Below are 15,745 nucleotides of genomic sequence, written 5' to 3'. Positions count from 1 at the left end.
TTCCTATTCTGAAGCCTGTATAGATTCTGAGAATATTCTACTGTAAGTGTAGACTTATGATAGAAAAATTTAAATCAGAGAAGGAAGAGCCGCCGTTAGTTCACCAGCATCCTTGTTTCTATAGCAAGACCTCAATTCTCTGCCTGGACAATTTGCCTGCCGGTGAGTAGTCACTGGAAGACAGACAGGCACAGGACATGCGTTTTTCCTCATTGTGCAGTGTTCATCTGCCACTTCCTGCTTGCCCATTTATTAAGTAATGCACAGCATTTGTAGAAGTTACAAACAGGAATAAAGCAAGGTGGAAGTCATTGGCATTCTTCTTGAGCTCTGTGATATAATATGACCTGAAGTTACATGACCTGGGGCAGTGAGGCAAGAAGAAAGGACCCAGAAACACCAGCTTTTGAAGGGCACGTTCTCCTTTGCCATTTACAAAGATGTGCGAGGAACACAGCTAGCTCACTGATGTCGGGGACTGTGCTTTACTAAATATGTGTGTCCGTTGGCAAGTTACATATGCAGGCCTCACTCTCTCTTTAGCTATAGAGCAGAGAAACATTTCTTTGCAGGGTGGTTTGGAGAAATTTTTATTCATTTAGCAAGCATGTATTGAATTATGTGTTAAGATTGAGAAATTAAATAGTGAATCAGATAAAAGGGAGCTTTTATTCTTATAAAATGTTGCAGTGGAGAGAGACATGTGGTATTTAAGTAAATAAATTCAGCATGAACGATAATTGCAGATTTATGCAATATGATAAAGTCTGTGATGGAAATAGAAAAAAACAATCACTCCCTCTCCCTCCCGTGTGTGCGTGTGAGTGTGTGATACTGGAAATCTAACCCATGACCTTTTTATTTTATAAGTTAGTGCTCTGCCACAAAGTTATATCCCCGGATTCTGAGTTCCACATAGAGAGGATTGTCAACTTTGATCTTCAAGCAAAGACAACAGTAGACTGGAAAAGTAGAAAGCATTCATTCTGATTTAAGAAAGAATTCCCTAGTTGGAGATATTGGTTGGAAAAGGCTTCTGAAGTTTTAGCAGCTGAGAACCATAAGAACACAGGTTTGCCTGGAGCTCTAACTAGATCTGAATTAAATGATAATGCTTACCTTTGGTTCCTTCCTTGCAATGAGGTATCCCTGATGCTATATTCTTTATGCTGTTCACTGATTTTAAGGGTGACAGTCAGACAACATGCCTTTGGATTTTACATGTCCACAGATCAAGGATCCACAGAGATGAGCCTTCTCATCCCACCCAGACCTAAACCAGAAACCAGATGTTCAGTATTAAGGTTAATGTTGAAGTTGAATAAGAAGGGTGGAGAAAATGAGCTGGAGACAGTATGTAGTTTGCTAGAGAGAAGGATGCAAGTTACTGCTTACAGTAGGCAGATTATTTAAAATTGCTAAACTAACACCGGCCAGGTTCATTTTTAGTATTATTTTACTCTTCTGATCATATGCAAGGGTGTATCCCCTTCTCTTGAAAGTATGCTGGCCATGTGACTTATTTAGTAAATAAGACGGAGCTAAAATGCTCAAGACTGCAAGGTCACATGGAAAAGATCCATATAATAAGAAGAATTAACAGAGAGAAGGAGGAAAAAAAACTCAGCAGGCTCAAAGAATGCCAAACTCCCCTTGTGGAGCATGCATGATGAGCAAAACCATGACAGACCCTACCAAATACCAATGAGCACAAAAGGAACAGGCTCTTTATGAGAGAGTGTGGAGACGATGTGACTGTTAGTTACAGGAATATTATATAGAGTAATATTATTTTGAGACACTGATTCTCATGATTTTTTCCTTACTGATAAGTAACCAAAATAGTAGAGAACTTTTCAAAAACCCTGAAGAATAATGATATTCAAATGTAGCTGATTAACAGGATTTTAAAAAGTCTAAAGGTCATTCATGATTATTGTTGTAACTTCATAAATAATTTATCTAAAGTCAGAAAGTCTATGGGAGGGGCTAGGGAGATTGCTCCATGACCAAGAACTCATTTTCCTCTTCAGAGGACTCACATTTTGTTCAAAGCACACATATCTGGTAGCCCTCACAGCTGTTGCAACCCCAGCTCCAAAGCACCACATAGTTCTTTCAGGGACATGAGCTATAGATTTTGCAGCTAGCTCTTGGTAGCTGCCTTTATCCTGAGCCTCAAGAGGCCAATCAACCTTCTGTGTATGGAAACAAGGCCAGCTGGAAATGACATTCCATGGGCTCAATCACTCTAAGGATGGAGACTATAAAATGTGACACAGTCCATAAGTGTACATTATTTTAAGTTTTTGGAAATGATGCTGAAAATTGCTTTGACAGATTGACAGCCATAGCTCATTTTACTGATGGGCTACTAAAATATTTAAAATAAAAGAGTCTTGTAGTTTTGATGACAATTTGAATGAAAGCGTTTTGGAAAAGTTGTTTTTGGTATTTGTGAATGGAACAAGGGCAATTCAACACCGCTGAAGGCTTGCTCATCTCATTCTCACTGTTTGTTGTGCCAGGAGACCACACACAGAAAAGCTCACCAATATCCTCATCATTTTTTATCACTAAAACATCTTTAGATTGTTAGTAGGTCATTTCCAGAACCTCAAATCCTTAAAAATTAATTTGCCGGTTGGTCATGTTGGTTTTTAACTTTAATTACAGCACTCAGGAAGTAGAGACAGGTGGATCTCTCTGAGTTTGAAACTAGCTTGATCTACGTATTGAGTTTTATGCCGCTCAGGATCATACAGAGAAAAAGAAAAATATTTTTAAAGACAGAGAGAGAAATTTAAAAAGAAATTTCTTAATATCATGCTCTGCCTTCATTGATGTTGGGGTGAGGGGCCTCATCCTACCTCAATTGGTGTGTCTGACTTTGATGAGTTCCCAAGAGAGCCCCTACCTGCTCTAAGGAGTGGATGGGGGGAGTGAGATTGGGGCAGGGAAGGAGAGGGAACTGGGGTTAGTGTGTAAAATGAAAACTAACTTAATTTAAAAAAGAAGAAGAAATCTAATAAAAGCAGAGTGTAAAATTATTGAGAGCATCATAGCAGTTTTGGTGGTTGAGGAGCAATGTTACAGTTAGGTAAGATACATTGTTGTTGTTGACTAATATTACTCTAGAGTGTAATGAAAAAGAAAGTTTATTATCTTGCCTAGCTGTTCCTGATGACTCTCTGTATTTCTCCATTTTTCTTTTCATTTTCTGAGAATGTCAGTGTTTCATACATGTGAATTATATTAGTGTCACTTTCACCCTTCCCTGTTCAGCTCCTTCCATGTGTCCTCCCATTTCCACTCAGACACATAGCCTGTGCTCTATAGTTATTGTACACACACACACACACACACACACACACACACACAAACACACACACACACAAACACACACACACACACCTGACTGAGATAATTTACTATTGTTTGTATGTACATGTATTTACGGCTGTCTATTTAATATTGAACAAGCTATTACAGGATTTGTCCCTAGAGAAGATGGAGTCTCCTTTCTTTGAAGTCAATGATTGCATGAAACTTTAACTTTTCACCAATGGGCAGGGCCTTGTTCAATCTCCCATCCACATCAACATATTGAAATTTTTTATTATGAAACTTCTGTACTGTCCTCCATAGTGACATCTGTCAGAAGTGTATACCATCCCTTTCTCCAGAACCGAAATAGCATGTGTTGTTTCTATCATTTTGCTTATAAGCAATCTGTCATAATATGTTGCTGCTAGTTTTGATTTACATTCTCAGAAGATTAAAAATATTCATCCATTTTTAATTTTTATTGACTTTGTATTTTTCATTTTGAAGAATGTATTCAGATTACTTTCCCATTTCTTTATTCTTAAATTTTCTTATTTTTGAAGACTTCTTATATTTATGTAATCAAATGTGGTCATACCTATTCCCCTTTACCCTCCAACTTGCCTAGCCTCCTTATCAGCATGAGCCCCTCACAACCTCAAGTCCTTCGTTGTATTTTGTTTTTGATAGTCCATTAACTTAGTACTGTAAATATGTGCACAGGTGTAGGATCATCTATTGGGATATGGGAAACCTAGTGACATTTCTATCAATAGCTCTTCATTACTTGATTGAATTATTATTATCTTTATTTTATATATAACAAAGGACAGAGGCCAGGTTTTAGCACTCTGCATGTAGTTATGTAGCTTCCCTAGTGTCCTTGCTGAAGATGCTGTCCTTTCTCCAATACGTGTAACCAGCATAATTCTCAGTCTGCAGAGATATAGATTGATTTCTGTGTTCTTAACTAGTTTTATCAATTATGGGCATCCATTTTTGGTTGCAAATATTTTATATTATTTAATATTGTGTTTGTTGCTGTGGCTCCATACACTGTTTTGGAATTGCATTTTGGGATGTCTTCGGTTTCATCCTTTCTATTCCACATTGCTTGACTATATGATGTTTCATTCTTCCATATACATTTTAAGAAATCTTTTATTCTATGAAAAATTTCATTGGTTTCTTGGAAGGATTTCATGTAAACCTGTGAATCAGTTTAAATTATATGATCACCTCACCAATATTAATTCTTTCAATCACAAATGAGATAGCCTTCAATATTTGTGTATGTTTTCCAATTTCATTTTGACAGTGATTAGTAATCTTTGCTCTATTAGTTTTTTACTTTTTAGGCTTTCCTGCATAATTGATTATTTTATAGATATCATGAGTAGGATTATTTCCATGATTTTTTTCTCAGAAAGGTTATTATTGGAATATAAATAATCTGTCAGTTTGGGTATGTTGATTGTGTAAGTCTTGTGTTCTAATAGTCTACTGATAGAGCCTTTGGATATCATATGGAACAACATCTACAAATAGCAATAACTTGACTTCCTTCCTATCTGTAATAGCCATTTATTCTTGAGAGCACTTATTGTATGCAGATTCATAAAGCACAGATAGGATTATATTAGACATTCAAATCAGTATTTTAATCTAGTGATTGTATTGGTTTACATTCTGTCAAAAAGAGTGATGCCTATAAAATTGCTTAAATAAAAAATAAATAATATGTCTAGGCTTTTAAAAAGATCATATTCAAATGCATAAAGCTATCTTAAACAGTATGATAATGGAGAGTATAAATAAATAAATTGAATTAAAATAGTACTAAAGTTAATTCCATTACACATAAGACCTTAGGAAATAGTCTACTTAAAATTTGATATGGCGACATCTGTATATGTACAGTAAGTATTCTGGAAGATGAATCACTCACAGACTGGGTGGTGGAAGTCCAAGGGCTGCATCGCTCCTTCATTTTTGTGTATTAGTTAATTTAATTTGTCTCAAGAGAGAAAGCAATTATTCATTTGTAGTGGGGAGTGAAAGAAGCAGAGAACAGATAAAATGAAATACATCCTTTCAATATTTTCTTCATTTTTTTTTCTTTTTAGGGGTCAGCGTGAGAGGAATGGAAATACAGAATGTTCTGAATTTCTGCATTTGTTTGAAGTTCGTATAAATAGATTTTCCATAGCAAATTACTTAAAGTTCGAATCCGGTGAGTTAAAGTTACTTTGGATCTCTTTCCTCTTTTGAACTAACTTACTAAACACCTCTAAAGTATTTCTCCTGAAACTCTAAAGAAAATCCAACTTCAAATCTTACTTTCATTTTATTTCCAGAAAAGAGTGAAGTGCAGCGGTCACACCCTCATGTATAGGTGTGTGGACTCTCACAGTCCCGGTGTACATAGTGGGCTGAAGACAGGAATGCTGGGGGATATTTGCCTCCGGACCTTCCTCCTTACTCTGGGAATGTAGTTTCCGGGTGACTCAGGATGCTGTACTGACGAACTGTGCAGCACCAAAGGTTCTTCCATGGTGCTATGCTCTTGCCAACAGCAACGCTAACGCCATGCTTGTGGCTTGACCTGAAGTAGGAAGAAATGCGGCATTTCATTGCCTGTCTTAGTTTATTTATGCCAATTGCTTTGATCTTTCCCACGGTTGTCTCATGAGAGACTCTTGCTTTGCTCATCCTGTATGCTGGTTTTTTACTGCCAGATATTTTTTTTGTGTGTGTGTATTTATTTTTAAAATTGTTCTAGAATGTAACTGGGCATGTCATAAAGAAATTGACTTCATTGTCTTCACAGAACCTTCATCCGGTAACGGATGGGAGCAGATACAAAGATCCACAGCCAAGCACTGGGATGAGCTTTGGGGGTCCATTCGAAGGGAGAAAGGAGGTATAACATGAGGAAGGGGCAGCAATATCATGATGAGGAAACCCACAGAGACAGCTGATCCCAGCCAGAATGAGTTCGTGGGAGCTCAAGGACTCTAGAATGTCAACAACGGAGCCTACATGGAACTGACCTAGGCCTCTGCATGTGGGTAACAGTTGTGTAGCTTGGTCTGTTTATCAGGATCTGTCACAGGGACTCGCTTTTTGTTTTGTGTTTGTCTTTGTGTGTTTTTCTGTGTGGTGTTTTTTGTTTTGATTTGTTTTTTTTTGTTGTTTGTTTGTTTTGTTTTTGTTGAGACAGGGTTTCTCTGTAGTTTTGAAGCTTGTCCTGGAACTAGCTCTTGTAGACCAGGCTGGCCTAGAACTCACAGAGATCCTCCTGCTTGCTCGGCCTCCCAAGTGCTGGGATTAAAGGCCTGAACCACCACCACCCGGCTTGAACAGGCTTTTTGGAACCCATTCTTTATGGTGAGATGCCTTGCTAGCCTAGATACAGTAGGGGGGAGCTTGGTCTTGCCTCAATCTGACATTCCAGGTTTCATTGATTCTCCATGGAAGGCCTTAACCTTTCATGCAGTGGATGGAAATGGGGTAGAAAGGAGGTGGGGGAAGGCAATGGGAGGAGAAGAGGGAAACTATGGTTGGTATGTAAAATAAAAATATTTAAAAAAAGAAAATTTCAATCATTTAGGGAAAATTCATACTATCTAATTATTCAACGCTTATAGTTAGGGATATTTTCTGAGAAATTCATGGTACATGAGTTTGTTGTTGATCAATTATTATAGCAGTCTTAGGCAATTGTAAACAGCTATACTAACATCATGTAAAATATAAGAACACTAATAAATGTCAGTTGACCAAAATACTGTCTCATGACAATGACCATGTCTTACAAAATTTGAGGCTTATGAATATAATACGTAATACATGTGATGTTAAAAGTATTTCAATATACACTGATATTTTCTATTACTTTGTGAATTTTTCAAGAAAAGAGATTAATGATCATTTATTTATTGAGTTCTCTATCAATCTTTAAAAATCTTTTGCAGTACTAAAAATAACTAAAATTGTCTGATTTTTTTTATAATATTGAGAGTTTTTAAAATAGCTAAAATGTGCCATTTTAAAAATAACGTAGAGGTGGCCTGGATTCTGTTTTCAAGAGGAAATCTTACAAAGCCCACACTTTAAGTGTTATCTGTAATTCACTCCATAGAGTACATTGAGTTAATTTCTCATCTTATGAGTTCAGGATTTGACAGAAAGGAAATACAGAGAAACTCTGCGAGAACTCAGAAAACCTATCAAGCAGTAGAAAGATACAAGAACTGGGAACTTAGCAAAGAAGATCAGAGAAAAAGGAATGAGAGGAAGGGTGTTGCTAGCTTTTTTTTTTTCAAAAAGTAGTTATTCCAGTGGCTCAGGTATTGACTTAAAGATTAAAGTATTAATAGTTACTTTGGTGTACAAATATTCAAATAACATTGAGAAGAAAGTGTGGTATGAGAAGTAATCCTAAAACCTTTACAACCACATAATCTGAGACAAAGGCATTTTTGTAAGAATATTATTTCATAAACAATTATAGGTCAGTAGAAATGAAGAGCATCAGGGGTAAAAATCGGCGGAGGAAAATGACATAAATGTGAATTGTTAGGTGACTGCGACAGGGTGCCAGAGCTTCTGACACCGGTCTTAGAACATCTATTTGTCTGTCTGGGCAAACAAAAGGAAACTATCAATGCATTAGCCTGACAAAGGAGAATCCAGGCAGATGGCCTTTCTAATGCCATCTGGCTTTGACTACCATCTTGTTTTATTTCCTTTCTTCTGATTTCTGCTGACTCTTCAGGTCCTTCAGTTACCCTGAACTGAATGATGACTATGTTAAGACAAATAGCTCAAACTGCCTGCGTTGCTGGACCTTCTTTGTTTTAGCACAGTTCTACAGAGCAGGTTGTGAGAAAACGGCTGAGGTACTGATGATCCACAGACCACTACAACAGAAGCACCCAATCCTTGACGTGGACATGAAACAGACCTCTAAGGGCATGTCGAAGAAAGGGCTTAGGTTCCCAGAGCTCTCTCTCTTTCTGGCAGCCATACTGTGAATCACTTTCTTCCCCTGCCTTCCGCAGCTGATTGTCACTTTGGTTTCTGGATCAGATGTCCTTGATGGTCCATTAGGGCTCTTTGGAGTCAGCGGCTTCCTCTAGCTCCATATCACTGCCACACAACACCGCACATGTAAATTTCAGTTCAAATGTAAAATAGACTTTGGCAAGATCTTGACCTTTGCTGTCTACTGACTAGCCAAATAGACTAGTCACCAAATTTTCCTTTTAGTTTTATATCTGTAAAATAAGAAAACAGTCTCTAATTATATGGTAAATCTAGCACAGTGTCTTCAGGTTCTCTAGTAATCAGTCTCTACTTTAAAATATATTTCCAATTATTTTTCTCTTAAAGTAATAAAGAGAAGTAAGGGTCAGTAAGAGGCTCGAACTTTTCTCAGGTGATACCAAACATAACTTTAACTGTTAGGGTATAGCTGCTAACTTCAAAAACGTTTGCTTATTTTTATTTGATGTGTCAGTATTTGCATCCATGTATATGCGCCACCATGTAAGTGTCTGCTTCCTGTGGAGGCCAGAAGGGCTGGACTGCCTAGAACTAGAGATTGCTGTGAGCCACCATCTAGATGTTGAGAGTGTTCTCAAGCACGGAGTTGTATCTGCAAACCACAGCTCTTAACTTTACTCCTGATTTTTTCCCATATTAGTGATAGGTGCTAAAATATGAAGGAAAGCACTGAAAATTTGACATTAACTATTTCATTAATTGAAATAGAAAACAGATTCATAGACTTTAAAAAAATTCCCCTCTGTACAGATATTGATTCTTAAAACATAGGCAGTATGAACCAATAAAACTATATACAAATAATTTTCATTTTTCTAAGATTGTGCTGAGGAAACAGAGCATGTTGAGATGGTCTCTCGAGTAGGCCTCAACTATGCCCAATGCCTGCTTTCTAGCTAAATAAACACACGTTAAATTTCTGCAAGTTGTGAATCACAAATCATCTGTGTATGTATATGTGGATGAGTTTGAGAGATGTTTTTCTTATTTTTACCATTTCTTGGATAATTAATTATTGGCCAAATTATCACGTATGAATAGCCTTGATATGAACTCAAGAAGTCTGAGATCATTCATTGACCTTAAGCAATGTTGGTACTCAATCACAAATTATAATAAACTGAACTTGATAGAATTCTCTGAATTTATTTTATATCTTGTTAATATGAATGATTCATTTCACTTCTCTGTAATATATAACTAACATTATAGCTATATAGGATATATACTTGCATATTTTACCAGTACTTACAGATAAAGGAAAAGTGAGTCTACAAATCAATGATATCTTATGTTGAAATTCCACATTTTCTTCATCTGTCATTCAAGAGGAAATGTCCACTCCCAGAGGTCACATCACCAGAACTCCTCCCTCTGTCACGCTGACTGGGCACAGTGTGGCATGACAGAGACCTCTGCCCCAGGGTAAAGCAGCTGTTCTGGGCACTTGCCAACAGAAGAGATGGCCTAACAAAATCTGTCAACAGGGGAACCACATCACCTCCTCATATTCCTACCACACCTGCTTTCTCTTCCCCATTCAGCAGATCCCATGGGACACTGCCATGTATGGAAGGCCACGAAGGGTGACATACGTGTGAACATATGGCACTGCCCTCCTGGGGTAAACGTACACAAAAGCATATGGTGCTGCCCTCTTCCTCTCCGGCAAACACAGGAAGGGCTCTGCCAGGGTTACATTGCTTATTTTTCCATATGGTTGAAATTGTCCATGAAAATGGATAATTTGCATTCATTTTGCTTCAGAGTTCTTTTTACATATGAATAAATATTTGCCTACATTCAATAGAGTTACCATTGCCTTTTAAGAAATGCATATGAATTGTGAATCTTTTGTACACACAAATTTTCTGCATAGATTTAATCATATGCATTTCAAATACAGTGTCTAAATTATCTATTACTAAAGGAGCACGTACATATCACATGGCAATGATTATCCTTTAAACCTTTTTCCTTGTGTTTAGAAGTTTTCATTTGGACATATGCCCACAAAACAACTTTCTCTTTAATATCTTTTACTTTATGCATCATTTTTATTTTCTTCATCTTCTTTTTTGTAGACAGAGTCTCAGGGAGATCTTCCTCCTTCTGTCTCCTGATGGCTGGGATTAAAGACCACTATACTTGGTTCTCTTCATCTTCTTGAACAAACTGACACCTAAAGTTTCATATTCTGATTTTAGTTTGGAACCAATTCTTTCAGATTGTTTCATTTCGTAAGAGTACGTGAATCTCTAGGATCTTCCATAAGGCTTGTACCTTTCTCTGTTGTACTTGCTTTTATTTAGATACTTGATACTATTAAATGTGACATGCAAACATCACAAGAAAGATAGTACATTTATTTTTTTATTTTAGTATGTTTTCAAACTAACGGCACATGGATTATAAATACTGAATGAGCAAGTAAGGAAATATTGACTTGTTACTAAGAGGTCGAAAAGAATGGGGAAAAGATCTTTATGAATATCAATAAAAATGGAATGCTTTGCAATAAAAATATACATTAAAATTTATGTTAGGTAAAATACTAGTTAGGTGTGGTGATTAAAAAAATACAAGGAGGAATTTCTGTGGTCTGGTTTATCATATAAAAAAAAGAAAATGTAGAGAAGTGAGGAGGAACTATCTCCTCCAGAGTTCACCTGGCAGCTAAACCTCAGGGAGACTGGCCATTAGGTGAGACATCATGGGAGATAATCACTGAAGGAGATCAGGTTAGGAACTCAAGACAGGAACCTGGCAGCAAGAGTTAATACAGAAGCCACGGAGACCTACTGGTTATCCTTCTCATGGCTTGCCCATCTTGATTTTTCATAGAACTCGGAGCCACCAGTCTGACGGTGACCACAATGGGCTGAAACCTCCTATATATCACTAATTAAGGAAATGTGCTACAGGTTTGCCTGCCTACAGTCCAATCTTATGGACCCATTTTTTCAACTGAAGTTCCCTCCTCTTAGATAACTCTAGCTGTGTCAAGTTGTTGTAAAAACTAGTCAGCAATGTTCACTATTCACACTAAACTGGCTATCATGTTGAGGCATGGAATTAATAGAAAGAGAATGGCCTTTTGATGTTGCAGTTATGATAGGAGTTCAATGTCAGGCTCTTGAAGAAATGGAGTCAGGTTCTACAGAAAGCTTTGTGCACTTAGGAATCTGATACCTGGTTCTGTCTCTCTCACAGTGGGGTTTATGAATTGGGGAACTAAGGTTGCAAATGAGCCCTATACCACTTCCCTTTGTCTCAAGTTCCTTACTACCATATCTTATCACTTCTTAAATTAGTTGTTGCATGGCTAGATATAAGATCTCAGAGGGTCAAATAATTCCAACAGAAGTCTCAGTAATGAAAGACTTTCCCTCAGAAACTTCATCCTCCTAACATGTCTGTACCACCAACACCTAAGAAGGGAGTTGCAGTGTTGACCGAGGGCCTGACTACTGAGAAGAAACTAGACCGCTACTCAGTAATGGAAGAAAGAGTGTTTGTGAAACATAAAAAGTTCTGATTTCAATTTTTAGCATTGCTCTGCACCGTGATTATGGCCAATGTGAAGCTTCAGCAACTCAGCTCCGGACAGGACTCCAAATGACCAGACTTTAAAAATGATGGGTTGTGTCACCCTATCAGGTAAGGAATTGTAGATATCTGAGGTATTGCCTAAAGGTAAAGGGAATATAGAATCCATAGTAGGAAAGGGCTACCTATAAAGGGCAGCTACAGTTGCTTACTGACATTTACCAACACGAGAACTTCAACTGCTGTGTGCATTGCATCTATTTTACTAAACATAATCATGTTATCATATATTAAATGAATATGTATTTTTGTTTCTATTTTGGCATATATTTACATGCAATCTCCATTGAATTTCTATCAGTATTTACATTTTATTAATTTTACAACATAGTGATTTAGCTGTAGAATCTCACACAAATATAAAATTTGCTAAGGTCTTCACCTCCTTTTCTTTCAGAGAAATTAATGTCATTTTTTTTCTAAAGATCAGAGTCATATCATGTTAGGCACAATTGTGAGCTTATTGTCTTTACTTAAATATTTACTATGGTGTGAGAAAATTCACAAAGTGTCACACTGATAGAGTGGGCTTGTAGTGCCTGTACGTAGATTTCAGCGTTGCTGTATTAGAGACATCCATATAGCTTTTAAAGCCCATTTTCTTGGTGTTTCTTCTCCTAGGGTGGTTCTAAGAAATATTTGTTTTTCAGTGAATGGAATAAATAAACAAGCTCTTTCTCACCTAATGTGAGCAAGAGCTATTCAATCTAGATAGAGCAAAAAGGCAAAGAAAGGCAAATTCATATTTATTCTTTTTCTTGCCCTCTTCTATCTTCTTCCCAACCTTTCTAACCTCTGTTTACTTCTCTTTAGCCATGAGAATTTCAGTTTCTTCAATTTTAAACTTCAGGATGCACCGAAGCAAATACTCAGTTTTTCAGGAACGATTAATATGTTATGACATCAGATTCCACGGTTCTGAGCCCTTGAGACTTGGACAGCAAGGTGTGATGGTTTTGGCTTCTCCACCTTTCACCTTACATGTGGCTTGTAGCAGGTTTCTTAGCCAACGTAACCACCGTCAATAATCTCTCTAAATCCTATCAAATATCTAGCTACTTGTCTATGTATCTATGTAGCTGTGTGTCTATCTGTCTGTCTGCCTGTTCATTTATTCTCTAGCTTTAATCTCTATTAACCTTACAGTGCTCTTCAAACTATAGCTATATGACTTCAAGAACTGGAACTTAAAAGGCAAGTATTTAATAAAAATCCTTATAATATTATTCTACACATTATAAGAAAATATAGCAAGAAATTCTGGCTCTGTTGCTTTCTTTTAGTTTTTTTTTCCTTCTGATTCTTGAATTTGTGTGGGAAATGTCACTCATTGTTCTAAATTCATAGCCTTCATCACTATAGTTTGAAAACTCTATTTTGAACACTATTGCTGTTTTCATTTCCTTATATCATTTCTTCATTCTCCTTTGGAAATGTGAATTCATACACTGTTTTTCAATCCTAGGATGCTACTTTTCACTTGATATATACGAATGTCAGGCAACTTAAGTACTACTTAGATATGCATTTATGACAGAGATTTGACAACTCACTACCTCCTTAGTGGCCTTTCACGGGACCCTTAAAAGATCACATCTAAGACAAATATCATTCCCCATTTGTATTCATTTATTCTTGCCCCAGACCTAACTTAGTTGACTCAAAATGGCTTAGTGTCTCTTTAACATACAACTATATCCTTTTTAGTAGCCATTTCATTTCCAAATAATGTTTAAGTGGTCTTTATCTTTGGCCTGCTGCCTGGGATAACTGCAAAGCCAGACAGAGAACATCACAATAATCTCTGGCAGGCTTTTTTTGAAGTAAATCACAAGTGTCCGCATGCTAAAGCCTACATAGTGTTCTTTTGTTGTTCATGTTGGAATAACTATCCAGGGACTAGACCTCTGTTCCCAAGGTCTTTGTAATAGCAACTTCAAAAACACACATGCCGTTCATGTAGTTCTTACTGACTACCCCTTTGTAGCTGAGTCTCATAATGGACTTGTTCTTTTCTGGGCTGGCTCTGAGCTCAATTGCAAAGCACATTTAGTTTATCTTGGGAACACCTGGCCTCTTGTTTTTAAATTGTATTTCCAGCACTGCGGAATACAGCCTCCCTCTTTTTCTGCCTTCCTTCTGTCTCCTTCTCTGCCCACCTCCTACCCTTCATTCTTTGCTCCTCATTATCCGTCATATTCTGCTTTTGGAAAACAGCTCTCCTATTCCATTTTTTTTCTAGAAAAGAAAAAAGTGGCCTATTTAATTGAATGTAATGTGTTCCTAAGATCCCTTGCATTTGAAGCAGTATCTCTAGTGTACACAGACAGCTTTGTTTTATGTTGTATAATAGGCATAGTAGCAGAATCAATGGTAGAAAAAAACAACCAAAGGTCGGATTCTGAATGTATTAATGAATTCATCACTGTTGGGGCACTGATTTGGCTGGGTTTCAGTAAGGTGGGGGTCATTTTTCCTAGGTCATCTGAGATAGTGTTTTCCTCCTACTCTACAGTTCCTTGTCTAATCACAGCAATGATCCTCAAATTTTAGTGGGAACACTTTCTCAGCAAAGAGTAAGCTATTTCTAAAAGTATAGATCCTAGGCTGGGAACACAGCTTAGCTGTACAGTGTTCACTTACCATGTGCAAAATCTTAGGATCAATTGCTAGGATCAACAAAAGGGAGGAAGGGGAGGAGGGGGAAGGAAATGAAGGGAGGGAGGAAGGAAAGGGCAACGAGAACCATTTGGGAAAGAAGCTGACCTGAGTTTTTTCCTGACTCAAGGCCTCACCACATACAGTGTCTCGCAAACTATTCAACTTCCATAAGTTGAACTTTCCTCATCCCCAGATGAACAAATATTTGGGTAATCTATGAGTTCTCTGAGGGCTAACTATGATATTTCACAAAAATCACTTAAGTATAATAGTTTATGAAGTGTTTAACAGTAGCGTGAATATTATTCTTTTTCTTACTGTATATATTAGTGGACTTCAGTTTCCTTAAGAAAACAAATACCAAATCTTCAATCAACACAGGTTGCTCATGAGTAATTCTCATCACTGGGAGAAATAATAAATATCCCCCTCTTTTTATTTAGTTTTTTAGTATTACAATGCTGTTGATTCAGTGTTTATGGTTAACTTTCTCCCTTTCATAATTACTAGGAAAAAAGACCAACTATAAGGATGATGTTATTTCAAAGACACCAAGTAACTTCACTCAAATTGTTGTTGGGAATCAGAGAAAACTGGATGTCTAGAGAAATCTCATAAATGGATACATGGATTTATGAGCCTGAATTTGTAAGAAACTCAAACCTTTTTTAAGAGAACTCAGCCTAAAAGAGAAGGGTCTTTGTTACATGATATAACTCATTAAAAGGTCTGATGTGTGTGACTAAGTAGAAAGATTACAGCCCAAGCCAGTGTTTTCTCTGGTCTAATACTTTCTCATTTCAGTTTTCAATTTCTGATACTGGCAACGTGAGCAAGAGCCTATGACTTTGCTCCTTAGGGAAACAAACTAAGAGTTCACAGCAGAACTCTTCCCCAGGGGTCTACCCTTCACACTTACTATCAAAGACTAGCTCAATAGAGGAAGAACTTCAAGAAGAGATGGAAAATGAGTGTCATTGTCCCCTGTTTGACCTTTATTGCTCAGCTGGATTAATCCTCATCTTCCCACTGAAAGAGCCTAGTCTTTCCTTTTGTCGTTCCATTTTTGATTTTATCT

At 37.1% G+C, this 15,745-nt stretch overlaps 1 long non-coding RNA gene across 2 annotated transcripts; it reads left to right on the top strand.

Moving 5' to 3' along the window:
• The first annotated feature begins 6,205 nt into the window (after nt 1-6,205).
• Nucleotides 6,206-15,499, top strand: LOC125388053 (uncharacterized). Of its 2 annotated transcripts, none has more exons than XR_007228099.3 (3): nt 6,206-6,394; nt 11,949-12,057; nt 15,178-15,499. It is a non-coding gene; the product is annotated as an uncharacterized LOC125388053 (long non-coding RNA). The 2 variants fall into 2 exon arrangements; XR_015739335.1 differs by lacking the exon at nt 15,178-15,499 and adding an exon at nt 12,820-12,952.
• The last annotated feature ends 246 nt before the right edge of the window (nt 15,500-15,745 follow it).

Source organism: Myodes glareolus, chromosome 11 (assembly GCF_982192425.1).
Source record: "Myodes glareolus chromosome 11, mMyoGla1.1, whole genome shotgun sequence".
NCBI lineage: Eukaryota > Metazoa > Chordata > Mammalia > Rodentia > Cricetidae > Myodes > Myodes glareolus.
The sequence above is the reverse complement of the archived record's forward strand: the minus strand, read 5'-3'. Positions and strand labels throughout refer to the sequence as shown.